Source organism: Heterodontus francisci, chromosome 11, assembly GCF_036365525.1.
Source record: "Heterodontus francisci isolate sHetFra1 chromosome 11, sHetFra1.hap1, whole genome shotgun sequence".
Taxonomy (NCBI): domain Eukaryota; kingdom Metazoa; phylum Chordata; class Chondrichthyes; order Heterodontiformes; family Heterodontidae; genus Heterodontus; species Heterodontus francisci.
In genome coordinates, this window is record NC_090381.1 from 31,453,472 (window position 1) to 31,478,319 (window position 24,848).

The 24,848-nt window shown below is 43.6% G+C and overlaps 1 long non-coding RNA gene across 1 annotated transcript; it reads left to right on the top strand.

Moving 5' to 3' along the window:
- Positions 1 to 82: 82 nt before the first annotated feature.
- Positions 83 to 24,063, top strand: LOC137375172 (uncharacterized). The gene is made up of 3 exons (XR_010975940.1): positions 83 to 122; positions 2,316 to 2,430; positions 23,623 to 24,063. It is a non-coding gene; the product is annotated as an uncharacterized lncRNA (long non-coding RNA).
- Positions 24,064 to 24,848: the final 785 nt, after the last annotated feature.

Here is a 24,848-nt window from a genome sequence, read left to right on the forward strand (position 1 = left end):
GTTATATTTCACAAGAGGACTTACCAAAACTCAGCCTCCACTGATATATTCAAATAAACCTTTGTTTAAACTAGTAGGATTGCAAAGAGGGAACAGAGTGCAGTCTCAAAGGGGCCTAGAAGGTATTTATCCACCTCTACTTGAAATCAGCTAAGTCAGATGACGAATAAGATAGAACTGTTTGGGCATTCAGAGAAATTATTGTCCATCATTTGGTTTTCTGTATTTTATCCTTCACTGATTTTTTTCCTGAGTTGGACTTTTTTTTGGCCTTAAAAGCTTTTATTTGTTTAATTTATTCAGCTATTTGTTTATTCACAGGTTTCCTTATTTCCCTGCATCTTCAATCATTTAAGTTTGAGGTTCACTTCATCCTGGTTTTAGAAACGCTTGTGTGCGACTCTGGTGTGCAAACCCATCACATGTCTGTGCAACAACACTTTGTCCACTATTTTCTTAGATATATTAACATGTAAATATCTTGACTCTTCCATAAATAGCAAAGTGATATAGGGCATCGGCACACCCACGTCAGGCCCATATGGGGTTCCAGACCCTGCTCATGTCCTCAGCCCATCCACCGGCCCAACCTTCTGGGAGTTGACCTCCTAATTGGCCACTTCTGCGCTCGCCATCCTTGGGTGGGATCCCGATGCTGTTGGTCCAATCAGAGGGGCCGCAGCGATGTCAGGCTGGCAGCCCCACTAGGAGAGGTGGGCACTGCTGAGGCAGGCAGAACAAAGATCACAGGTTCACACTATTGAAAGGTAATTTTAGAACTGATGTCAGAAAGTTCTTCATATATAGTGTGACTTCTGGTAATGGAGACAATCATTAGTCAGGTTGCTATGGATGTGTCAATGGTCTATATTAATGCCACATCTGTATTCATCTTGTTTCAATCAATCAGCAATCTATGTTTTGCATTTAAAGCTATGAGGCAGACATAAATAGTACAACTTGGTTACACATTATAAAAATAATTCAATATGTATTAAGTTTCTTTTCACATTTGGGACATGGGTTCCAATCCAGCCCATAACCCTGAGAAGGAACACCACCCACTGTCCGGGTCCAATATAAATCTGGAGAAATCTCTACCCAGAGCTGACAGGCATCAATCCACAGCATAAAACTGTTACCAAATCAGCAATTTCCCTCACAATGACAATAGATCAGCTGTTGGGGTAAATGGAAATATCACATAGGTGCATCAAAGTACTCTTCTAAGCTAGGGCAAAGGAACCACAGTTAGGGGCAGAGGATCATGGGCGGCACAGTGGCGCACTGGTTAGCACTGCAGACTCACAGCTCCAGGGACCCGGGTTCGATTCTGGGTACTACCTGTACGGAGTTTGCAAGATCTCCCTGTGACCGCGTAGGTTTTCGCGGGGTGCTCCAGTTTCCTCCCACTGCCAAAGACTTGCAGGTGATAGGTAAATTGGCTGTTGTAAATTGCCCCTAGTGTAGGTAGGTGGTAGAGAATATGGGGTTAGTACAAAAATGGGTGGTTGTTGGTATGCACAGACTCGGTGGGCCGAAGGGCCTGTTTCAGTGCTGTATCTCTAAAAAAAAAACGGTTTTTATACTTTATCAAATCTGTGTCATATCTAATGAGAGTACTTGATGGGACTGTGTTGAAACAGCTTTACCCTACATCAAACATTGCTGCACCTCATGAAGCACTGTACCTGACTTGGGAGTATTTAAGGGGGCAGCTTTGGTCTGTATCTAACCAGTGATATGCCTGACATGAAAGTGCTTAATGGGACAGTGCAGATGGAGTTTGCTCAGTATCTAACAGTACCTGACCTGTGAGTGTTTGGTGGTGACACTCAGTTTCAAAATTTAAAACTTCAAATTATTCACATCAAAATATAAGCAATGATTAAAACATTTTCACAACATTGAGGGAACAAATGGTTAACATATGATTGCAGCAAGACTTCCAAAGTGATTACAAAAATCAGAAAAAGAAATCTCGAAACTTTTTATCACAGGTTGTTGCAACTTCCCGGCTGACACAAAGTCAATATATTCTCAATTAAATATTGCAAAACCAGAAAGCATGGAGTTGCAATGTACCAGTCAGTATTTGCTAATCAACATTCATGATTCATCCCTTCCCGTTCATTGAGTCTAGCTTTATCTAGCCCAGGCTTTACCTTCAAAATCTGTATTTTTGTGACTTTACTTCCTCTTGCTTGTAGAACGTGAATCAAAGGACTTGTTTTTCTTTCTTTAAAGTTTTGCAGTAATCATATGATTGTGGAGTGTATGTGTAACAGAAGCCATTCGTTATTTATATTTTACAGGCAATAACTAATTCTGGGTACTGTCTGTGCGGAGTTTGCAAGTTCTCCCTGTGACCGTGTGGGCTTTTGCCGGGTGCTCCGGATCCTCCCACCGCCAAAGACTTGCAGGTGATAGGTAAATTGCCCATTGTAAATTTCCCCTAGTGTAGGTAGGTGGTAGGGAATATGGGATTACTGTAGGGTTAGTATAAATGGGTGGTTGTTGGTCGGCACAGACTCGGTGGGCCGAAGGGCCTGTTTCAGTGCTGTATATCTAAATAAATAAACTAACATTAAGCTGCACCGCCTTCTGTGGTTAAACCAAGACATACAGGATCAATTCCCAGTCTGCACTGAGTTAGTTATGGGGTGTGTAGCTACTAGGACAAATCCATAACTAATCACTGGAGAGAACATTACAGGACGGCACTAATAGACTAAGCCAGTTCAATATTATCTAAAGTTTTTGTCTTACCAGGGCAGGAGAACTTTTTTACCTGGAGCTTTTTTAAAGAAATATGCCGGAATTGCAAGACAGAAAATGATAAGATTTTAAAAGATGAAGTGAAGGAATAGCACAAATGAAGGTGATAAAATTGTTATATCAAGAATATCATGAACATTATGCAGTTAACTGATGCTGTAAACTGAGAATTGCCTGACTTTTACTGGCGCCCAAAAGAATATAAAAAGTAAATGCTGAAAGTGTCAATGACATTGTATCTGACTCATGGACCGGAATTTTGCGCTTGTCGGATGGGAGCCGTCCATTGACCGAAAAGTCAGTGGTGGTCCCGCCTCCTCCGGTCCTGGGAACCCAGACCTGATTTTACAGTCCCCAGGCCCTTAATTGATCTGAGGTGGGACTTCCACCTCATTGAGGCAGGACCACTGGGGGCAGTGGCCACTGCTGGGACTGCAGCCCAGCTTCAAGATCAAGTTGACAGACAGGACAGAAAAGAGATACGTTTTTTGGTGCCTCGCCAGGGGCAGGGGATGTGTTAGGCATTGGGGTATTTGGGACATTAACGGCGGCCCTCCGTCAGGCACATGGTGCCCGATCAGGAGGGCACCCCACAGGCTGTCAGAAGGCCGCTACTTTTTACAGGTGGCTTTTCTCTGGCCTGGGCCGCCCGCTTACCAGCGGTAAAATCCCCGTGGCGGTGAGCAGAGGCCCTTAAGTGGCTTTTAACTGGCCATTAGAGGGCCTTGATTGGCCTGGGGCAGGTGGGCCGCTTCTCGCTGCTGCTGCCCCGATCACCACCACCAGCCCGCTCTTTGGCGGGGTGTAAAATTCTGGCCATGAGGTCTTTATATAAAATTTAGCATTTCTTTTATCTTTCCAAATTCTTGAAATTGACTAGCAAAGTCTTCTTTCCTTTAAAAAAATATTTTTAATTGAATCATTTGACTTTTTAAAAAATTCCTTAAGCAGTGGAAAAATGCGTCAAAACGATTTCCCTTGTACATTTTGCAAATAATTCCAATTTTCACTCAAAAAAAAAGAGCTTCTTGCAAAAATAGGGAGCTATAGTTCCATTGTAGCTTTCTGTTAAGGATATTTAAATTTCAATGGTATCAACCATGAAATAAAACTTTTGTAACCAATCAGGATCTGTTAGTTCACATTCCTTTTCATCCAACAACATCTTAAATTCTAAAAATGCTAAAAATCGAGCTAAAGCATGATCTCTAGATAGTCAATATGTTTTATTATGAAGATCATCATCAACGACAGGTATCATCTCAGTTGAGTAGGTCTCAAACCAGTTTTTGTTGCAGGTTCCACCTTTACCAAATGAAGCTTCTGCTGCTTCATAGATGATTGAGTTTAGTGACTTCCAAGCTTCATCGATGCCTGCATTGATGCTTCCCATTAAGGCTTTGGTGGGTAGCAAGCATTCTAGTGGCAGTGTGAAGTGCTGGTATTTGCATCATTGCTTATGCAAGGGATGTCGATGCTTGGCAGACCATTGTGTTTGGAGCTGTGGAACTATCGGGGATGCACCTTCACTCTGCCGATGATAAGAGAGTGGTCAGTGTCACAATCTACACTATGGTAGGTGCGGACTGAAGAACACTGGGCAGATCATGCCTCCTTGTGATGACTGGGTCATGGGATAACACCAAGCTAACCCTTAGAACCAAGTTGATGGTTTATAAGGGCTGTGTTCTCAGCACCTGTGAAACATGGGCATCTTATAGCTACCAGGAAAAGAATCTCAATAATTTCCATCTTTGCTGTCTGCAGCACATTATGGGTATATCCTGGCAGGACAAAAACACAAATGCAGCAGTCTTCTCAAAGGCAGAGCTCCCAAATGTGTTAGCACTAATCAAACAGAGGTGGCTTCAGTGGATTGGACATGTCCGCAGGATGGAAGACGGTCGCATACCCAAGGACCTTCTTTATGGTGAGGTAGCTGGGACCAGACAACCAGTAGAGCATCTAAAGCTCTAAATGGTGACTATCACACCTGGGAATTACTAGCAGGCGATAAAGAGAATTGGCGACACATCCTGTAGACTGATGGGCACTGCCATGACAACCTGTTGCTACAGCAGCTTGGCAACAGGTGCCAATGTCAAAAACAAGAACTCACAGCGTTACATGCAGCACTTGTGGCAGAACCTGCCTCTCAAGGATTGGCCTTCACAACCATCAGCAAAGGTGCACTGAGAACAAAGAACAAAGAACAGTACAGCACAGGAACAGGCCATTCGGCCCTCCAAGCCTGCGCCGATCTTGATGCCTGTCTAAACTAAAACCTTCTGCACTTCCGGGGACCGTATCCCTCTATTCCCATCCTATTCATGTATTTGTCAAGATGCCTCTTAAACGTCACTATTGTACCTGCTTCCACCACCTCCCCCAGCAGCAAGTTCCAGGCACTCACCACCCTCTATGTCAAGAACTTGCCTTGCACATCCCCTCTAAACTTTGCCCCTCGCACCTTAAACCTATGTCCCCTAGTAACTGACTCTTCCACCCTGTGAAAAAGCTTCTGACTATCCACTCTGTCCATGCCACTCATAGAGAGACGACGCCCTACCTAAACGGATTGTTTGCTGCGTGTCCACCATCTTTCATAGATGGAAGGATGCCAGCCAACCATTTATTATGAAGAATAAGATCGGAATATTGGAAATTTACTTCAGTTTAAAATTCGCAGAATTGTCTGAGAACCAGCTGATAAAGATTGGGAACTGCAAATGAATCATGACAGAGCTGCATGCGGCTCTAAAACAGCAGGTTGCTGACCCCTGCACTATGGTAAAGGGTTTCAATGTTGCACAAAGCCCTATCAAATCAATACATTACAAGTTAGATAAAGAGTAAAGTTCCCTTTACACTGTTTCATCAAGTATTTTCAGGTCACGCACAGCATGGTTTTGATACAGAGTTAGGGAATTGTGTATAAGCAGGTAATTGAACATCATCGAGGTCTCACATACCTGCTAATGATCTGACTTTGCATAATATAAGTAGCACCTGGTAAGAAGCCACTGTGTTGCAAATAATTTCCAGATCAACCCAGATGACAGAGGTGATTTTGGTCTCCTTATTCCCCTTTGTGCTCAAAGATGTGGACAAAGACTTAGTTCCTCCTGTCCAGTTAATGTTACTTAAAGAATTCTCCATATTTTCCAAGGTGGATAATTCCTTGTAGTCATAGCTTTCAGCTGGATATAGGTGGGAATTTCATGAATAAATGCAAATAGTGTAATTATAACACAGGTCTAATTTTACCATCTTACCACCTGACTAATGGCACTTCCTGCTCAAGCCCATAAGTTATAGGCAGTGTAAATTTTGAAGTGGCCGTTTCAAAAGGGATCCTCTGCTGCTCATAGGTAGATCTCACAGGCATGGAATTTGTGTTTCATAATAGGCATTGCTCCTAGGAATCACACTTAGGAAGAAGAGCCAGAGCAGGAGAAAGAAGTCATTCGAGCTGCAACTGGAGAGCTAACAAATGCAAGGCGGCATCTTTCATGCAACACAACCACCTTCATATATCACAAAGGGTGTCACTCTAGTTGGCCCATGGATCTGATTGTAATGGAGTTCTGATGTTGATCTTGGGACCCCAAGAGGTGTCATAAGCCAGGTGCACAGCTGTACAACTGGTCTGTGGTCACCAGGAGCACATCATGTACCTGCTTTCCTGGTAGCTGCCATGATGCTTTTATATTGCTTCGGTCATCTTATCCCCAACTGTTCATCCCTCCCCAACAATTGAAAGGCAGCAGCTTGTAAACAAGGACTATGCACTGTACACTCCACTTGTGATGCCTCTTAGGAATCCAAGATTAGCAGCAGAATTCTACTACAATCAGATGGCAACAAGGTCAACCAGAAACTTCAATGAACAGACCTTTGGAGGCCTGAAACAACAAATTAGATGCCTGGACAGGTCTGGTGGCTTGCTGCAATACAGTCCAGATAGAGTATCCTGTATAATTGTAATATACTGTATAGTTTTAGTCTGCAATGAGGACTACCCAGGGAGGCACAATTGGACAAGGGCATTCAGTGTGATGAATATACATGACAGAGGATGGGTGGGATCTATCAGTTACTTGCAGCTACAGCAGTTTGGCAGCAGTTTGCTGAAGAGAAGTTCAGTTTAATAATCTCAGACCTCCTGCATAACAATCATGTCCAACCTTTGTTCCAGTCCTTCCATTCTACAATCAACACCATCTGCCCAAATACCAACATTGATATTCATGTCACTTAATATCACAAGATCACCAACCACCTCAGGAACACTCTCTGTACACATATTTCAAATAGTATTGTAGTTTTAATGTGGCTTACAGAAGGGACTATGCTGTTTGGCAGCCCTATTCTCGCCCTTAACTGAGGCTTTTAGTGGCTGCAACATTCGAGATGCAGACTTTTGCGGCTCATTGACGGGCTCGTGAGATGCTCGGGCCTGAGTGGGCCTAGCTGCAAAATGCAACAACTCAGTATCTGTTAACACAATATAGCCAAGCTTGCACCAGAGCAGGCATTTGTTCAGTGTGCAATTATAATTAGAGATGGAATCATTTTCCCTTTCCATTTGCACAGCATGCCCCTACTGCTGGGCTGCAGACCAACATTCCTACTGGCATGCAGAAAAGCAGTCTGTCGGAGTTCAGCTAAGCATTTGACTCCCAGCCTCTGTGCCATTTACTTTCAAGGTCTTTAAGTAGTCGCTAGAAGCTGGCTATTAATTAATTACTTACTTCAACTCAAACATAATCCAAACTGTTTTCAATCCTTCCCGTCTTTGTTTTCTTTATTGCCATTATTTGGACTCCTTGAACCATGGACATAAAAGGACATTTGTGATGGAGTGAGAAATTATTTCAGTCCTTTCCATGTAACTTCCACATTCCTAACTGATGATGCCATTTCTGACAGAAAACTGAACATCTTCTCCTGTACTCCTTTTTTTGTTTCAGAAGATACATACATATATTTTGCAGTTACTGTCCAATCTGTCACACAGTATATACAGGACAATAAAGGGTGCCCACTTGGCTGTGCTTAAGTTGAAAACTATATATTATTCAGTATATGTGATTGTTTGATGAGTCTCCAGATTTGGCTGAGATTTACCCGAATATCAAAGGTCCTCCTTACCTGCAGTGCAAGATTGCATCTTTTTGTGGTGTTCTGGAAAGCCGTCATTAATTTGTGGCCCCATTATGACCTTTGGAAATGGTCTGACTTGTATGCATTGCACGGAAAAGACTGTAAGGGACCTCTTGAATTCCAGGCAAAATCCATACATTCTGATTGGCATATGTTTCACAGATGGTTTGAACATGTATTTGTTCTGTGAAGAGTTGTTCTTTTTCTACAGTGGTGAAATGTAACTTTTTCTAGTTAATAATGACAACAGTACTAGCCTGTGCATTGCAGGAGATGTCGTTCTCCAACAGGCAGCTCCAGTAGGCATGGGACTGCATGGTTTGCTGAGAACCATCATACTCTCAGTGGCTTCCTGGATGTCTTCCCAGAATGGTTGAATTCCAAATCCATCCCAATCTTTTCACAGTACTTCTACTGTGGGGACATGTTTTAAAAGAATACGCCACACAAGTTATATGACCTTTCTCAGGGATACTCAAGTGGTGAGAATTAAATAAGTGCACTTATCTCAGAGCACTTGTGAGACTGGTGTTATACGTTGTTGTTGTATTTGTAGCATTGCTAGGGCATTCTGGAAAAAGTCTTAGACTCCGGATAGAGTCAACTAACAACTCTTTATTATTTACATTTACTATATACACTCTCCACAAGCCTCCTGAGCTAGCATCATCTGTGCTGCTATCTCTTCTCCTCAAGCCCATATCATGTGACTGTTACATTATTACTCTTACAGTGGGCAGGGTTACTCTCACTGTCTTCAGTATTAACTCTATACCTCCTTATACTACATCTCCCCCAATGTCTTTATCCAACGTTTCTCAAACATATATACATTCATGACCTATCTACTACCCTTTCGCCCCACCAAGTCTCTGACTTCACAGATTTAGTCTGATAGGAGGTTTAATAACTCTCCCCGATCTGGTTGTAGTCTGCATGGGATAATAAGTAGTCTTCTTTGTAAGTCTGCATTTCTGACTTGGTTGAACTTTACTACTGAGTGTAACATTCTGTTCAGTTTGGGTTTGTTCATCTTCCTCTGGATCTTCCAAATGAATTATTGGCTGTTGCTTTTGGGGAATAGAAATGATATTCCTCCAATTTCTTTGTATGTTTCCTTCAGTCATTGTCATCAGTCACTTATGATCGCTGATAGTCTTTGTGTTTATGGATTACTGTACCTTTCCTTTTCCAGGTCACTTATGCATACTCTTTGACCATTGTTTAACTTGGGTAAGCGCTCGAAATCTTCTATTACAATTCTGGGTTTATTCCCTTCTATAGGAAGTTCCCTATTTCGTACTTTCTCATAGTCTCGAGCCTTCAATCCAGGAATCAATTTCTGAAGCAACACTGGAATCTGTGTTCTTAACGTCCTGCCCATCAATAACTCTGCTGGTGATAATCCACACATTAATGGCATTGAACGATAAATTAGGAGTGAGCTTGGAGGATCTTCATTTTTCTTTAGTGAAGACTTTATGGTTTTCTCACCTCTTTCTGCCTCACCATTGGACTGTGGATACCTCGGTGAGCGTGTGAGATGCTGAAAGCCCATCTTCACCGCAAATCGAGTAAAACATTCATTTGTAAACTGTGGTCCGTTGTCTGATAATATTTCACCCGGAATCCAATGCGTTGCAAAAATGTCTTGAAGAATCCTGATAACCACTTCAGCGGTCATAGAACGTAATCTTCGGACTTCTATCCACCTTGAAAAGTAATCAATGCTGATTATATATGTCTTCCCACTAAACATGAATAAATCCATACCTAGCCTTTGCCAAGGTCTAGTTGAAAAGTGGGCAGTTACCAGAGATTCATGCTGTTCTGGCTTCTGTATCGTGGATGTCTGACAGTTCTGGATCATGATCTCGATGTCCTTAGATATTCCAGGCCACCATACTGAAGATTGTGCCCTCGCTCTGCACTTGGTTGGACCCAAATGGCCTTGGTGCAGACAATCTAAGATATTGGATCTCATTGAACTAGGAATAACAATTCTGTCATTGTAAACTAAACATTGTAAAATACGTCATTGATTATGGTAAAGTATTTCCTATACTCACGGAACGTCTTCATTGTTCTCCCTCCTGGACCTTCTTGTGGCGCCCTTGTGTACAATACTGTCTAATGCGAATGTGTTCTTCATCACTTTTTGGGCTTCTCGTATTTCTTACAACTTCTGCGTGCTTGAAGGCCAATTTTGTGCTGTATGTTGCAAATATGATTCTATGTCACATATGAAATTCATGGCTTCCTGTGTGGGATGGTCTACTGTTGCCCTTGTAGTGATCGGCTGACGATTGCAACTTTCCTTGGATGTATATTGTCTCGTACATAAACCTCATCAATTTTCGACAAAATCTTCGTATGCGTGGAGGCATTTTTGCAATTTCCTTTTTGTCTAACAAGGATACCAAAGGTTTATGCTCTGTGTCGATGATGACACACAATCCAATGATGTTGTCTGAAAATTTTTCTCATGCCCAAGTGATGGCTAGAGCTTCTTTTTATATAACCTCATAGCGTGTCTCTGTTTCTGACAAAGCTCTTGATGCATACAATATTGGTCTACAGGAACCATCAAGTTGCTTCTGATAAAGAACTGCACCCAACCCAGCTGAGGAGGCTTCTGCTGCTATCATTGTAGGTAGTGTAGCGTTGTAGTGTGCCAAGATGCCCAGAGAAATAAGCATCTCTTGTATTATCTGGAATGCCTGTTGCGGGATCAGAATTCCTTCCCCCACTGGACTTTAAAACTGGACTTTCTGAAAAACCCCAACCCCCATGGACACTACTTCTGTGAATAAAAGCCAATCCTCAACACAAAACACACAGAGGCAGGTTGCATTCCAAATGGTCAATTTCAAACATTCCAACATCATAACAGAACTGATACTCTTAAAGGATGGGAATTTGGGACATTATCATAACAGTGACACAGGAGGCTCTTAAAGAGAGGTTGATTAGCGTGCAGGAGAGACATGTTCCTGTGAAAATGAAGGATAGAAATGGCAAGATTAGGGAACCATGGATGACAGGTGAAATTGTGAGACTAGCTGAGAGGAAAAAGGAAGCATACATAAGGTCTAGGCGGCTGAAGAAAGACGAAGCTTTGAAAGGATATCGGGATTGTAGGCGCAATCTGAAACGAGGAATTAAGAGCGCTAAAAGGGGTCATGAAATTTCTTTAGCAAACAGGGTTAAGGAAAATCCCAAAGCCTTTTATTCATATATAAGGAGCAAGAGGGTAACTAAACAAAGGATTGGCCCACTCAAGGACAAAGGAGGAAAGTTATGCGTGGAGTCAGAGAAAATGGGTGAGATTCTAAATGAATACTTTGCATCGGTATTCACCGAGGAGAGGGACATGACGGATGTTGAGGTTAGGGACAGATGTTTGATTACTCTAGGTCAAGTCGGCATAAGGAGGGAGGAAGTGTTGGGTATTCTAAAGGGCATTAAGGTGGACAAGTCCCCAGGTCCGGATGGGATCTATCCCAGGTTGCTGAGGGAAGCGAGAGAGGAAATAGCTGGGGCCTTAACAGATATCTTTGCAACATCCCGGAGGACTGGAGAATTGCTAATGTTGTCCCCTTGTTTAAGAAGGGTAGCAGGGATAATCCAGGTAATTATAGACCGGTGAGCCTGACGTCAGTGGTAGGGAAGCTGCTGGAGAAGATACTGAGGGATAGGATCTATTCCCATTTGGAAGAAAATGGGCTTATCAGTGATAGGAACATGGTTTTGTGCAGGGAAGGTCATGTCTTACCAACTTAATAGAATTCTTTGAGGAAGTGACAAAGTTGATTGATGAGGGAAGGGCTGTAGATGTCATATACATGGACTTCAGTAAGGCGTTTGATAAGGTTCCCCATGGTAGGCTGATGGAGAAAGTGAAGGTGCATGGGGTCCAGGGTGTACTAGCTAGATGGATAAAGAACTGGGTGGGCAACAGGAGACAGAGAGTAGCAGTGGAAGGGAGTTTCTCAAAATGGAGACGTGTGACCAGTGGTGTTCCACAGGGATCCATGCTGGGACCACTGTTGTTTGTGATATACATAAATGATTTGGAGGAAAGTATCGGTGGTCTAATTAGCAAGTTTGCAGACAACACTAAGATTGGTGGAGTAGCAGATAGTGAAGGGGACTGTCAGAGAATACAGCAGAATATAGATAGATTGGAGAGTTGAGGAGAGAAATGGCAGATGGAGTTCAATCAGGGCAAATGCGAGGTGATGCATTTTGGAAGATCCAATTCAAGAGTGAACTATACAGTAAATGGAAAAGTCATGGGGAAAATTGATGTACAGAGAGATTTGGGTGTTCAGGTCCATTGTTCCCTGAAGGTGGCAACGCAGGTCAATAGAGTGGTCAAGAAGGCATACGGCATGCTTTCCTTCATCGGACGGGGTACTGAGTACAATAGTTGGCAGGTCATGTTACAGTTGTATAGGACTTTGGTTCGGCCACATTTGGAATACTGCGTGCAGTTCTGGTTGCCACATTACCAAAAGGATGTGGATGCTTTGGAGAGGGTGCAGAGGCGGTTCACCAGGATGTTGCCTGGTATGGAGGGCGCTAGCTATGAAGAGAGGTTGAGTAGATTAGGATTATTTTCATTAGAAAGACGGCGGTTGAGGGGGGACCTGATTAAGGTGTAGACAGGTTGATGAAGCAGCTGAAGGTGGTTGGGCCTAGGACATTACTCTGAGGAACTCCTGCAGTGATGTCCTGGAGCTCAGATAATTGACCTCCAACAGCCACAACCATCTTCCTTTGTCCTCGGTAGGACTCCAACCAGTAGAGGGTTTTCCCCCTGATTCCCATTGACCTCAGTTTTGCTAGGGCTCCTTGATGCCATACTCGGTCAAATGCTGCCTTGATGTCAAGGGCAGTCACTCTCACCTCACCTCTTGAGTTCAGCTCTTTTGTCCATGTTTGAACCAAGGCTGTAATGAGGTCAGGAGCTGAGTGGCCCTGGCGGAACCCAAACTGAGCGTCACTGAGCAGGTTTTTGCTAAGAAAGTGCCGCTTGATGGCACTGTTGATGACACCTTCCATCACTTTACTGATGATTGAGAGTAGACTGATGGGGCGGTAATTGGCTGGGTTGGACTTGTTCTGCTTTTTGTGTACAGGACATACATGGGCAATTTTCCACATTGCAGGGTAGATGCCAGTGTTGTAGATGTACTGGAACAGCTTGGCTAGGGGCGCGGCAAATTCTAGAGCACAGGTCTTCAGTACTATTGCCGGAATATTGTCAGGGCCCATAGCTTTTGCAGTATCCAGTGCCTTCAGTCTTTTCTTGATATCACGCGGAGTGAATCGAATTGGCTGAAGTCTGGCATCTGTGATGCTGGGGACTTCAGGAGGAGGCCAAGATCGATCATCAATTCGGCACTTCTGGCTGAAGATTGTTGCAAATGCTTCAGCCTTATCTTTCGCACTGATGTGCTGGGCTCCCCCATCATTGAGGATGGGGATATTTGTGGAGCCACCTCCTCCAGTTAGTTGTTTAATTGTCCACCACCATTCACGGCTGGATGTGGCAGGACTGCAGAGCTTAGATCTGATCCGTTGGTATGGGATCGCTTAGCTCTGTCTATCGCATGCTGCTTACGCAGTTTGGCATGCAAGTAGTCCTGGGTTGTAGCTTCACCAGGTTGACACCTCATTTTGTGGTATGCCTGGTGCTGCTCCTGGCACGCCCTCCTGCACTCTTCATTAACCAGGGTTGGTCTCCTGGCTTCATGGTAGTTTGGGGGATATGCCGGGCCATGAGGTTACAGATTGTGGATGAGTACAATTCTGCTGCTGCTGAGGGCCCACAGCGCCTCATGGATGCCCAGTTTTGCATTGCTAGATCTGTTCGAAATCTATCCCATTTAGCACGGTGATTGTGCCACACAACACGATGGACGGTATCCTCAATGTGAAGGCAGGACTTCGTCGCCACAAGTACTGTGCGGTGGTCACTCCTACCAATACAGTCATGGACAGAAGCATCTGCGGCAGGCAGATTGGTGAGGACGAGGTCAAGTATGTTTTTCCGTCTTGTCGGTTCCCTTACCACCTGCCGCAGACCCAGTCTAGCAGCTCTGTCCTTTAGTACTCGGCCAGCTCGGTCAGTAGTGGTGCTACCGAGCCACTCTTGGTGATGGACGTTGAAGTCCCCCACCCAGAGTACATTTTGTTCCCTTGCCACCCTCAGTGCTTCCTCCAAGTGCTGTTCAACATGGAGGAGTACTGACTGATCAGCTGAGGGAGGGCGGTAGGTGGTAATCAGTAGGAGGTTACCTTGCCCATGTTTGACCTGATGCCATGAGACTTCATGGGGTCCAGAGTCGATGTTGAGGACTCCCAGGGCAACTCCCTCCCTACTGTATACCACTGTGCCACCACCTCTGCTGGATCTGTCCTGCCGGTGGGACAGGACATACCCGGGGATAGCGATTGCAGTGTCTATGACATTGTCTGTAAGGTATGATTCCGTGAGTATGACTAGGTCAGGCTGTTGCTTGACTAGTCTGTGGGACAGCTCTCCCAACTTTGGCACATGCTCCCAGATGTTAGTAAGGAGGACTTTGCAGGGTCGACAGGGCTGGGTTTGCCGTTGTCGTTTCCGGTGCCTAGATCGATGCCAGGTGTTCTGTCCGGTTTCATTCCTTTTTATAGACTTTGTAGCGGTTAGATACAACTGAGTGGCTTGCTAGGCCATTTCAGAGGGCATGTAGGAGTTAACCACATTGCTGTGGGTATGGAGTCACATGTAGGCCAGACCAGGTAAGGACAGCAGATTTCCTTCCCTAAAGGACATTAGTGAACCAGATGGGTTTTTACAACAATCGACAATGGTTTCATGGCCATCATTAGACTAGCTTTTAATTCCAGATTTATTAATTAAATTCAAATTCCACCTTCTGCTGTGGTGGGATTTGAACCCATGTCCCCAGAGAAATACCCTGGGTCTCTGGGTTACTAGTCCAGTGATAATACCACTATGCCACCGCCTTCCCTAAGTGAGTGCAAGAGAATCTCACCGCATTCGCAACCCACCGACATGGTCGGGTAGCAGGGGTAGAGGTAAAGGTACAGGGAGATCCAATGTTGCGACCTCAGAAACAAAACAGTTTCCGCAGGGAGGCATTGAACTCCTTGGTGGAGCAGGGTGTCCTGAGAACAATAGCGACCCACGTAAACTCATCCCTGTGGCTGGTTAGGAAGCCCCATCAGTCATGGACAACCGGGTTCTCAATTAAAACATTCCCGCCTGCGCACCCACCAAAGCACCAGTGGCGGATTTATTAGGGAATATCCCCGCGGAGGTGACAACCTTCACTGTATTGGATATAGCGAACGGGTTTTGGTCTATTCCACGAAGACGGGAAGACCAATATAAATTTGCCTTCACATTTAAGGGGCAACAGTACACATGGACGTGTCTCCCACAAGGGTTTCACAACAGCCCTTCGATTTTCCACTAATGTATGGCCGATGCCCTGAAGAGTTTTTGCCAGCCCAGCCAACTGATACAGTACGTGGATGACCTACTACTGTTCTCGGGTAGTACCAAGGATCACGGGTCACTGTTGGATGAGCTGTTGAAGCTGTTAAAGGAGACAGGGTTTAAGGTGAACTCATAGAAGGTCCAGATTGGGCAGGAGGAGGTGCAGTTTCTAGGATTAACGATTAGGGCAGGGGAGAGGGCTATAGACGAAGCCAAAAGGAGAGCAGTACAGGAACTACCTGCCCCAAAGGACATAGCTGGGGTAAGGTCTTTTCTGGGAATAACGGGGTACTGTAAGGAGTTCATCGAAGGTTACATGGCAATGGCAGGTCCTTTACATAGGTTCCTTAGGAAAGGGGTAGAATGGGAATGGGATGAGAGTTGCCTGGAGGCATTTACCCACCTGAAGGAGAGCCTCCAAACTGCCCCTGCACTGGGAGCAATAAATGGAAATGAGGACTTTTACCTCGAGGTAGCGGCCACCTGGGATAGTTTGAGTGTGGTGTTACTCCAACAGCGACACGACAGGCTGAGACCAGTGGCTTACACCTCCCACGTCCTGACCCACGTAGAGAGGGGCTACTCAAATTGCGAACTCCACCTATTGGCGACATACTGGGCCATGAAACGCTTTCAGTCTTTTACAGGGTCATCCCCAGAGATTGTATTAACCTGTCACACCCCGACACAGATGTTGCTGGATGGTAGAATAAAAGATGGGACAGTGAGTAGCAATCACATTGCCCGATGGACATTGTTGCTCTCCCAAATGAACCTGACGGTGGAAAGATTGGCGGAACCAAAGCTACCCTGAATCTGATCTATCCGGGGACAGATCACGTGTGCTCAGTAGAAGGGGTATGAGATATTGATGTGGGGTTCCGGGCTGGGGAGCACCCGACAGGGAGAGACATATATGTGGATGCATCCAGCTCAGTAACAAACAGAGACCGTAGGACAGGGTGTGGAATATATGACCCCAAAGCTGGAATAGAGAAGGCTATAAAACTTCCCACCACAATGAACGCGCAGCAGGCCGAGCTGACAACTGTCACCTATGTCGCCTATTCTTCGCACCCCGAAAAATTCCTAACTCCCTACGCCACATGCTCAGATTCGATGTTCACCTGTAACTCCTGTACCGAATATTTGGCAGTATGGACCAGGCGAGGATTCAAGTCCGCAGACGGGAAACCATTGCTAACGGCCCCGCTGCTAAAAACAATATTGAGTGTCACAGGCAGCAGTGGGAAATACTATATCCAGAAAGTGCAAGCGCACTCAAAAACAGAACCTAAATGGGTAGGCAACCAGAAGGCCAACGAGTTAGCAACGATGGCGTCTTGGGAGGAAGTGTTTTGGGACCCGTACCCATTGGGACAGATTGCCACTGTAAGGGGAACAGAGGGTGCAGATAGTGATTTAGCTGAGGCTCACCATAACACAACAGAAGATTTCTTCGGAGGTAATATCTCTAGTATTCAAGATATTAAAGGGGGGAGATGTGGGATCAGAATTCCTTCCCCTCCTCCCAATTGGACTTTAAAACTGGACTTTATGAAATAGGGGGATAAAACCCCCAACCCCCACAGACACTAGTACTGTGAATAAAAGCCAAACCTCAACACAAAACACAGAGGCAGGCTGCATTCCAAGGGGTCAATTTCAAACATTTCAACATCACAACAGAACTGATACTGTTAAAGGACTGGAATTTGGGACATTATCATAACAGTGACATAGGATAACTGCCATCATGTAACCCAATTAAGTAATTGGGGAGGCCATTGTTACAATTAATCAAGTCAAGTCAGGACAGAAACAAATTCATGCATATCAGCTCTGTAGTCTGGAATACCTCACATTGGTGGAGTTCATTGTTTCGGTCATGGAAATAACATCAGCACTGAGTGGATCTGTCTGGACCAGGCAGGTAACAGATGAAAGGGATGAAAAGATGCTAAGCACTGACCATTCAGCAGAATGGCTTCAGGAGATGTGTTTATGATATTTCGATAAGGATCATCATAAAAAGGACAGCATCTAAGGGTTTGGCACTGTAGTCAAGAAGGAGGGTCAGGAATGGTCAACCTGGCTCGTGGACCTACAAATTTTCACCAGAAGGACCAACTGCATGGAGGATTGTAAGTTATCAGCCAAATCAAGGGGTATTTGAGGCTGAAAGTTTAAAGCAATTTTAAGTGTAACAACCAAATCCTGGGAGGATTTGGGTTTTGAATTGAGTGAGTTTGAGGCAGAAACATGGGGCTTTGCCTGTGGTTTTTTTGAAGAAGTTTTATCTTATAAGTCGTGGTGACTTGTGTGTTTGGGTGGGAGCCGAGTTTAAATCGTGGAGGGATTTAAATCGGACTAACCAATCAATCGTGTGGTGTCCTTTAAATTAGTTTAGAGGTCTTTGTATCAGTGTGTTAGGAGGGTTTTAATAAACAAGTTTGTGGTTCAGCCCAACCCTGTGTCTGTGCAATTTGTCCTTGATAAAATCCTAAAGTCAAGAACCATCAGTAAGGGGGGAAACGGGAGCAGGAACCTCTTATACTGTTGTTGGTAGGAATTCCAACACCCTGCTTGCTGTATTCTGAGGAGTTGTCTCAGTGGATCAGTTATCTGTGCTAAGTGAGGTAGAAATTTTGCTAATTGATTTACCATTCCCAGGAATCTCTGGAGCTGTTGAACGGTAGTAGGAGGAGGACATTCTGTAATGGCCCTTGTCTTCTGTGGATCTGCCATAATGCCTTCACTGCTCATGACGTGTCCCAAGAAACAAATCAAAGTTTTGGAAAATTTGTATATCTCGTTTAGAGTTAGCCCTGCTTCTTGAAGTCTCTGTAGAACCTGTCGAACTCTTTGGTCGTGTTCCTCTACTGACTGTACATGTATCAGGATGTCATCCATGTGACAAATAACTCCTCTGAGCTCTTCTAAGATGTTGGACATAGACTGTTGAAAGATCGTTTGGGGAGACAGTGGCGTAGTGGTATTGTCACTGAACTAGAATCCAGAGGCCCAGACTAATGCCCTGAGGACACGGGTTCAAATCTGGAATTGAAAGTTTAGTATCAGCAATGGTGCCAAACTATCATCGATTGTTGTAAAACCCCATCGGGTTCACTAACGTCCTTTAGGGAAGGAAATCTGCCGTCCTTACCTGGTCTGGTCTATATGTGATTCCAGGCCCACAGCAATGTGGTTAACTTTTAACTGCCCTCCGAAATGGCCTAGTAAGCCATTCAGTTGTCAAGAGCAATTAGGAATGGGCAACAAATGCTGGCCTTACCAGTGATGCCCATATCCCATGAAAGAATTAAAAAAAATTGCTGGTGCAGAAGTTATTCCAAAAGGTAACCTATTGAAACAAAACCCCCAAAAGGTGTTCTAAATGTGGTCAATAATCTTGAGGTCTCACCTAGGGGTATCTGCCAAAACGTACTGTTGGCATCGAGTTTCGTAAACATGGTGCTCTGAGATAGTTTTGGTAAACTGTTATCAGCTGTGGACATTGGGTGAATCTCACATGCTGCTACTTTGTTGAGCTGCAATAAATCTATGCAAATACACAGAGTTCCATTTTGCTTTGGGACGGGAACCATGGCTGAACACCACTCCGTTCGTTGTGTTACTGGAGAACAATGTCCATTCTTCTCACCTCTTCCAATTGTTCTTGGACTTTGTCAACGATTGATGAGGTATTCTTCTTGGTGTGAAGATACACATTGGCCTGGCCCCTTCCTTCAGTGTGATCCTGTACTCAGTCTTGAGTCTTCCGAATCCTATAAAAAGCTTCGGCTACTCTGCTTGAAAGTGATTTGTTTGCTTGACTTCGTCTATCGTCTTAATCAATTGCAATTCTAAACATGCATTCCTGCTCATTATGGAAAATTCTTGATTATCCAAGATATATAAGGTCTCCAGCAATTGTTTACCTCTAATCTGAAGAGTTGCTTGGAGTTTGCCTTTTACTCTCAGCTGTATCCCACCTGGACCATGCAACTGTATATCTGCCAGTTGTCGGCAATGTTTCATCACCCATGGCTCTTGGTCAGACTGTACAATACCACAGTATTAGTTAGGTTTACCCCACGACGAATAGTAAACTTCAGTTTTCAAGATTATGATATGGATTTGCCAGAGGGTACAATAGCATAGTTGTCATGTTACTGGACTAATAATCCAGAGACATGGAATAATGATCCAGAGATATGAGTTCAAAGCCCACCACAGCAGCTGGGGAATTTAAAATCAATTAATTAAACACATCTGGAATAAAAAGCTAGTCTCAGTAATGGTCACCATGAAACCACTGGATTCTCATAAAAATCCATTTGGTTCACTAATGCTCTTTAGGGGAGGAAATCTGCCATCAGTACCCAGTCTGACCTATATGTGACTCCACCCTCACAGCAATGGGGCTGACTCTTAACTACCCTCTGAAATAATCTAGAAAGCCATCCAGTTGTATTCAAGAAGGCGGCTCACCATCACTTTCTCAAGGGAAATTAAGGATGGGGGTAATAAATGCTCGTCTTGCCAGTGACTCTTACATCCTGTGAATGAATATAAAAAACGTTTTCTGGTTACGTCTCTAAAATCAATTTTAATTTAAAATGATTCAACCTCTATTAGCTGGAGTGTCAAACAGTTCAGTCGGTTTTTATAAGGTGTTAATATGGATTTTGTCAAACTGTTTTAGCATCTTCATACTTGGTAATTTACACCTTCTCAAAATCTTCAAAAGGCTTCTTCTCGGGTGTCAAAATATGTTCCTAACAGCCTTCCTAAAAGTTGTCTTGAACATAGGTGAGTGATGTTCAGCCATAAATATTTTAAGCTATTACAAAGGGGCAACACTTCAGATGATTGGGTTAATCATAACAAATACAGATCTTGTCAGTCATTTTTAAAGAGATGATTCAACCGAAGAGGATGTGTCTGATAAAATTCTGAAATATTCATGTAATACCTGAATTTTATTCTGTTTTGTTTGGTTGATTTAACCATGCAGTGTTATCAGTCACAAAGTAGAATAAAAACTTTTGCTTCAGTTTCTTTGACTGGGCAGATTTAATAGAAATTGTATTTGTCGGCTTAACATTTATCTATCCAAACCTTAGTGTAACTGGCTACAAGGGCATGGAGAATAAATCCCTTTGTCTTTTGTTCTGCTAGACAAACATGCCCTGATTAACCCAAGGCAGCATGTTCACTATCTGTAAAGTTAGCAGAAATTGTGATCCAGAACAAAACTAGAAAAAATGAACACTTTTGGTTTAGTTTTTCAGGAAACAGGAACAGGAGTAGTCCATTTAGTCCTTTGAGCCAGTTTCAACTTTCAATGCAATTGTGGCTAATCTGTGAACTAACTCCATCTACCTGCCTCTTCCCCATACTCCCTTAGTAGCTTTGGTTGACAAAAACCTATCAACCGCAGTTTTAAATTTAACAATTGATCTAGCATCAATTGCCATTTTCTGAAGAGAGTTTCAAACTTTTATCACCCTTTGTGTGGAAGTGTTTCCTAATTTCACTCTTGAAAGATCTGGCTCTAATTTTTAGACTATGCCCGAGCCGTAGATTCCCTACAACCAGCTGAAATAGTTTCTCTCTATCCACCTTAATATCTTGAAAACTGTGATCAAATCATCCCTCAACCTTCTAAATTCCAGGGAACACAACCATAGCTTGCATAATCTCTTCTCATAATTTAACTCTTGGAGTCCAGGTATCATTCTGATAAATCTACATAGCACTCCTTACACAGCCAATATACCCTTCTGAAGGTATGATGCCCAGTACTCCAGGTGTCGTCTAGCATAACTTCTGCCCCCTTGTATTCTAATCATCTAGGTATAAAGGCCAGAATTCTATTCGGCTTTCTGATTATTTTCTTTACCTATTCATGACATTTTAATGATCTATGTACCTGGACCCCAAGTCTCTTTTGGATCTCCACTGTTTCTAGTTTTCATCATTTAGAAAGTACCCTGTTCTATGCTCTTTAGGTCCTAAGTGGATGACTTCACAGTTGTCTATGTTGAAATCCATTTGCCACAGTTTTGCCCATACACCTAATCTATCAGTAACTCTTCGTAATGTTACACTTGCATCTACACTGCTTACAATATGACCCAACTTTGTGTCATCTGCAAATTTGGATATGAGACTTTCTATCCCATCATCTAAGTCATTAATAAATATGGTGAATAGTTGAGCCCCCAACACTGATCCTTGCAGGACATCACTAGTCATGTCCTGTCAATTAGATTACCTGACCATTAACCATACTTTCTGTCACGGTCACACAGCCAACTTCCTAACCATATCAATAATTTGCCTTCAATTCCAAGAGCTTTAACTTTAGCTAACAGTCTCTTAATGTTTCACTTGTTCACCCATATTAACTGAATTTATTTGAAAAGCTTAACTCTCTAATTCAACCTATAAATAAAGCTTCCCTTGAAATAATAATAATAATGATGATATGGAGGTGAATCTGGCTTTGGGGCAAAATCAGATGGGCGGAAGTGCAATCGCACCACATGCCCAACGTCCTTGACAAGGTGTCTAAACCATTTTTGTGCCGAGCTTCATCTGCATGGGTTTATTCCAGAGGATTAAGAGATTCTTGAGATGACGGAAGTGATAATTTGGGAATCAGTGGACACTGGGTAAATCCTACCAGATTGGAAACCAATTAGAATCAGTACCCAATTCAAAAAAGGTGATGAAACAGGTCTAGGCAGCAAGCGACCCTTTAATGTGAGATCAATAACAGGTAAAATAGTGGAATTGATTATCCAGAGCAAACTTAATTGCTAGTTTACCATAGAAGTAAGTCATCACACTGGTGAAAGAAAAAGATCCTTGACTAATAATCTTGGTTTTTTAAGCTGCATTTTTGGCAGTAAACAATGGCAGCCTGAATGTGCGGAGACTCATTTAAATGGCTGTGGCAGACCACCTACCCCGATGACATGGAGGGGACAGGCTGTCCATCCCCTGCAATGGCATCAGCAGCCTTTGCCCAGGTGCTGATGCCATTTTTAAAGGGCTTCGAGCCCTTCCATTTAATTTAAATGTTTATAGCTGCAGTGCAATTAAAAAATTAAATACATTTATCCTGACCCTCTCCCACTGGCCCCCCCAATAACCATGGAAATAATTACCTGCTCTCTCCCCCCTCAAAACATTTACCTTGTGCTCCTGACCTTCCCCCATTATCAACTTTAAACTTTACCCCTTCCCACCACCCCCAGACCAATAAAATTACTCTGACGCCACTCCCACATCCCCACCCCTGCCCCCCCCATCACGGACTGAGAAATTTACCTTCCCCCCCCACCCCACCAGTGTCCCACCTCGGATCCCCGGATGGGGATTCTAAAGTGCGGGAGTGCCAGCTACCGGCACCAATATCGCTCTGGGATGAATGGCGGGAGCAGGTAAGTAATTAAATCATTTATTTAAATAAATTAACATATGTAAATTTTGCTCCCATTGCTAAGTGGTGGGTGGGCCGCCATGAGGCCTCACCGCCGCCAACAATATTGGGTCATGCCTTCCTGGCGTTGAGGCTCACAGCAGGCCTCTGCTGGAGACATTTTCCAGCCTCCCCCGCTGCAACTCTGATGTCGGTGGGGTGGGGGGGGGGATTGTAAAATTCAGCCCCCTGAGTGAAATGTGGGATAATCTTGGTTTCATTAACACCCCATTTATGCCAGAAAAGTGGCAAAACTGGTCAGACAGCAGAGTAGGGTTTGGCCTCAACTAATGGTTGCTGGTTTCAGGGACCACTCAATTTTTGGGCAAGCTGAACAGTCAAGAGCCTCATGAATGATTGCAAATCAAGGTCATATGGTGTACTTCAGATGCTGATTTTCTGATCTTCCCACACGAATAATGCTACTTCTTGGTGCTGTCCACAATAATGGGACTGCAGAAGATTCCAGCATTTTCAAATGGTATTTAAAGAAACCAGGAGCTGATTTCAAGTACTGCTTCATTTAACTTGATGGTTACTTTCCCTTGCAGTTCCTGAAAGTGTATTTCTTGATATTAAAAGCTCTGTACTGTGAAGGGACTTTCCGTATTCAAGTTGTCAGATTTTAGAAAGTTACATTACAAGCCTTTTTTCTCGTTGGGTGTAGTTATATATCATCACCTGCAAGACAAACATCAACTGCTGCTGGAGGACTATCAATTCGGTGAAAGATGCCCTTTGGTCTGCCCGAAACTTTCTGGTCTTCCAGCGCAAAGAGTTGTCCACCACCGAATGTTGCAGACTGGCACATTCCAAGGTCCAGGACTACGTGCTGAGGGACGCACTAAAGCTTGGGGCAGCCGCAGCAAAGGCTCAATGGGGAAAGACCACAGTGTAAGGTCCCCCCACCAAGCTGAACTGAGGAGCTGGATCCATGGGAAACCCCTCGAACTGTATCGGGAAAATTTTCATTTGCTGTAAAATGTAAAAATGTAATTGGCATGACAAATGTGAAATGGAAGGGTTGTGAGGCAACCCATGAATGTAATGAAGCAAACGGACCTCCTTTGCACTGTTTGTATTTTTTGACTTGGTGCTGTTTGAAACTGGTAATGTAATTTTTACAGATTTTTATGAATAAAGTATATTTTGGAAATAAAAAAAAAACCTGCAAGTTCCCCTCCAAATCACAAATCACCCTAACATATCCTGCTACTTCTTCCTTGTCACTGGATCAAAATCCTGAAACTCCTAACATCATTGTGGAAACCCCATCACAATGAGGATTGCAACGATTCAAGGAAAAGGTCCACTGTTAAATTCTCAGGGCAACTAGTGATGGGCAGTAAAATGGGACCTGTTTCATGTTTCCTTTCTGCTGTGACTGGTACCCCTGCCCTGACTTCTGATTGGTAATTGGGTGATAGCTACCAAGAGATGCAACTCAGTTGGTCTGTTAGCTGTGAGAATGAGTGACTCAGACAAGCCATATGAATGGTCGCAGAACAGGGAACAAAAGTTAAAATGTGGACAAGCTGCCCTCTTGATGAGCACACTTGTCACTTGTAATCCTATTTATAATTTTGGGCTCACAACTGAAAATCTTATGGCTAGGATTTATTGAGAATCTACCCAACATCTTAGTTGGAGGGGATGGTGCACCAAACTTCATGGGAGAATAAGTGTGTGCCGAATACTTTAGTAAGTTTGTGATTGATTGCCATTCAGCTCCTACTCAATGTTGATCTTTTTCCAAACAGCTGCTGACATGCAACTGCAGCTGTGTTGGTTTTTGTCAGGAAAGATCCTTGAATTTTCAGATTTCAAGCTGCTTCTATAAGCATGTTTTGAAATGACAGGGGAAAGGAAGCTATGGCATATTAGATAATTATC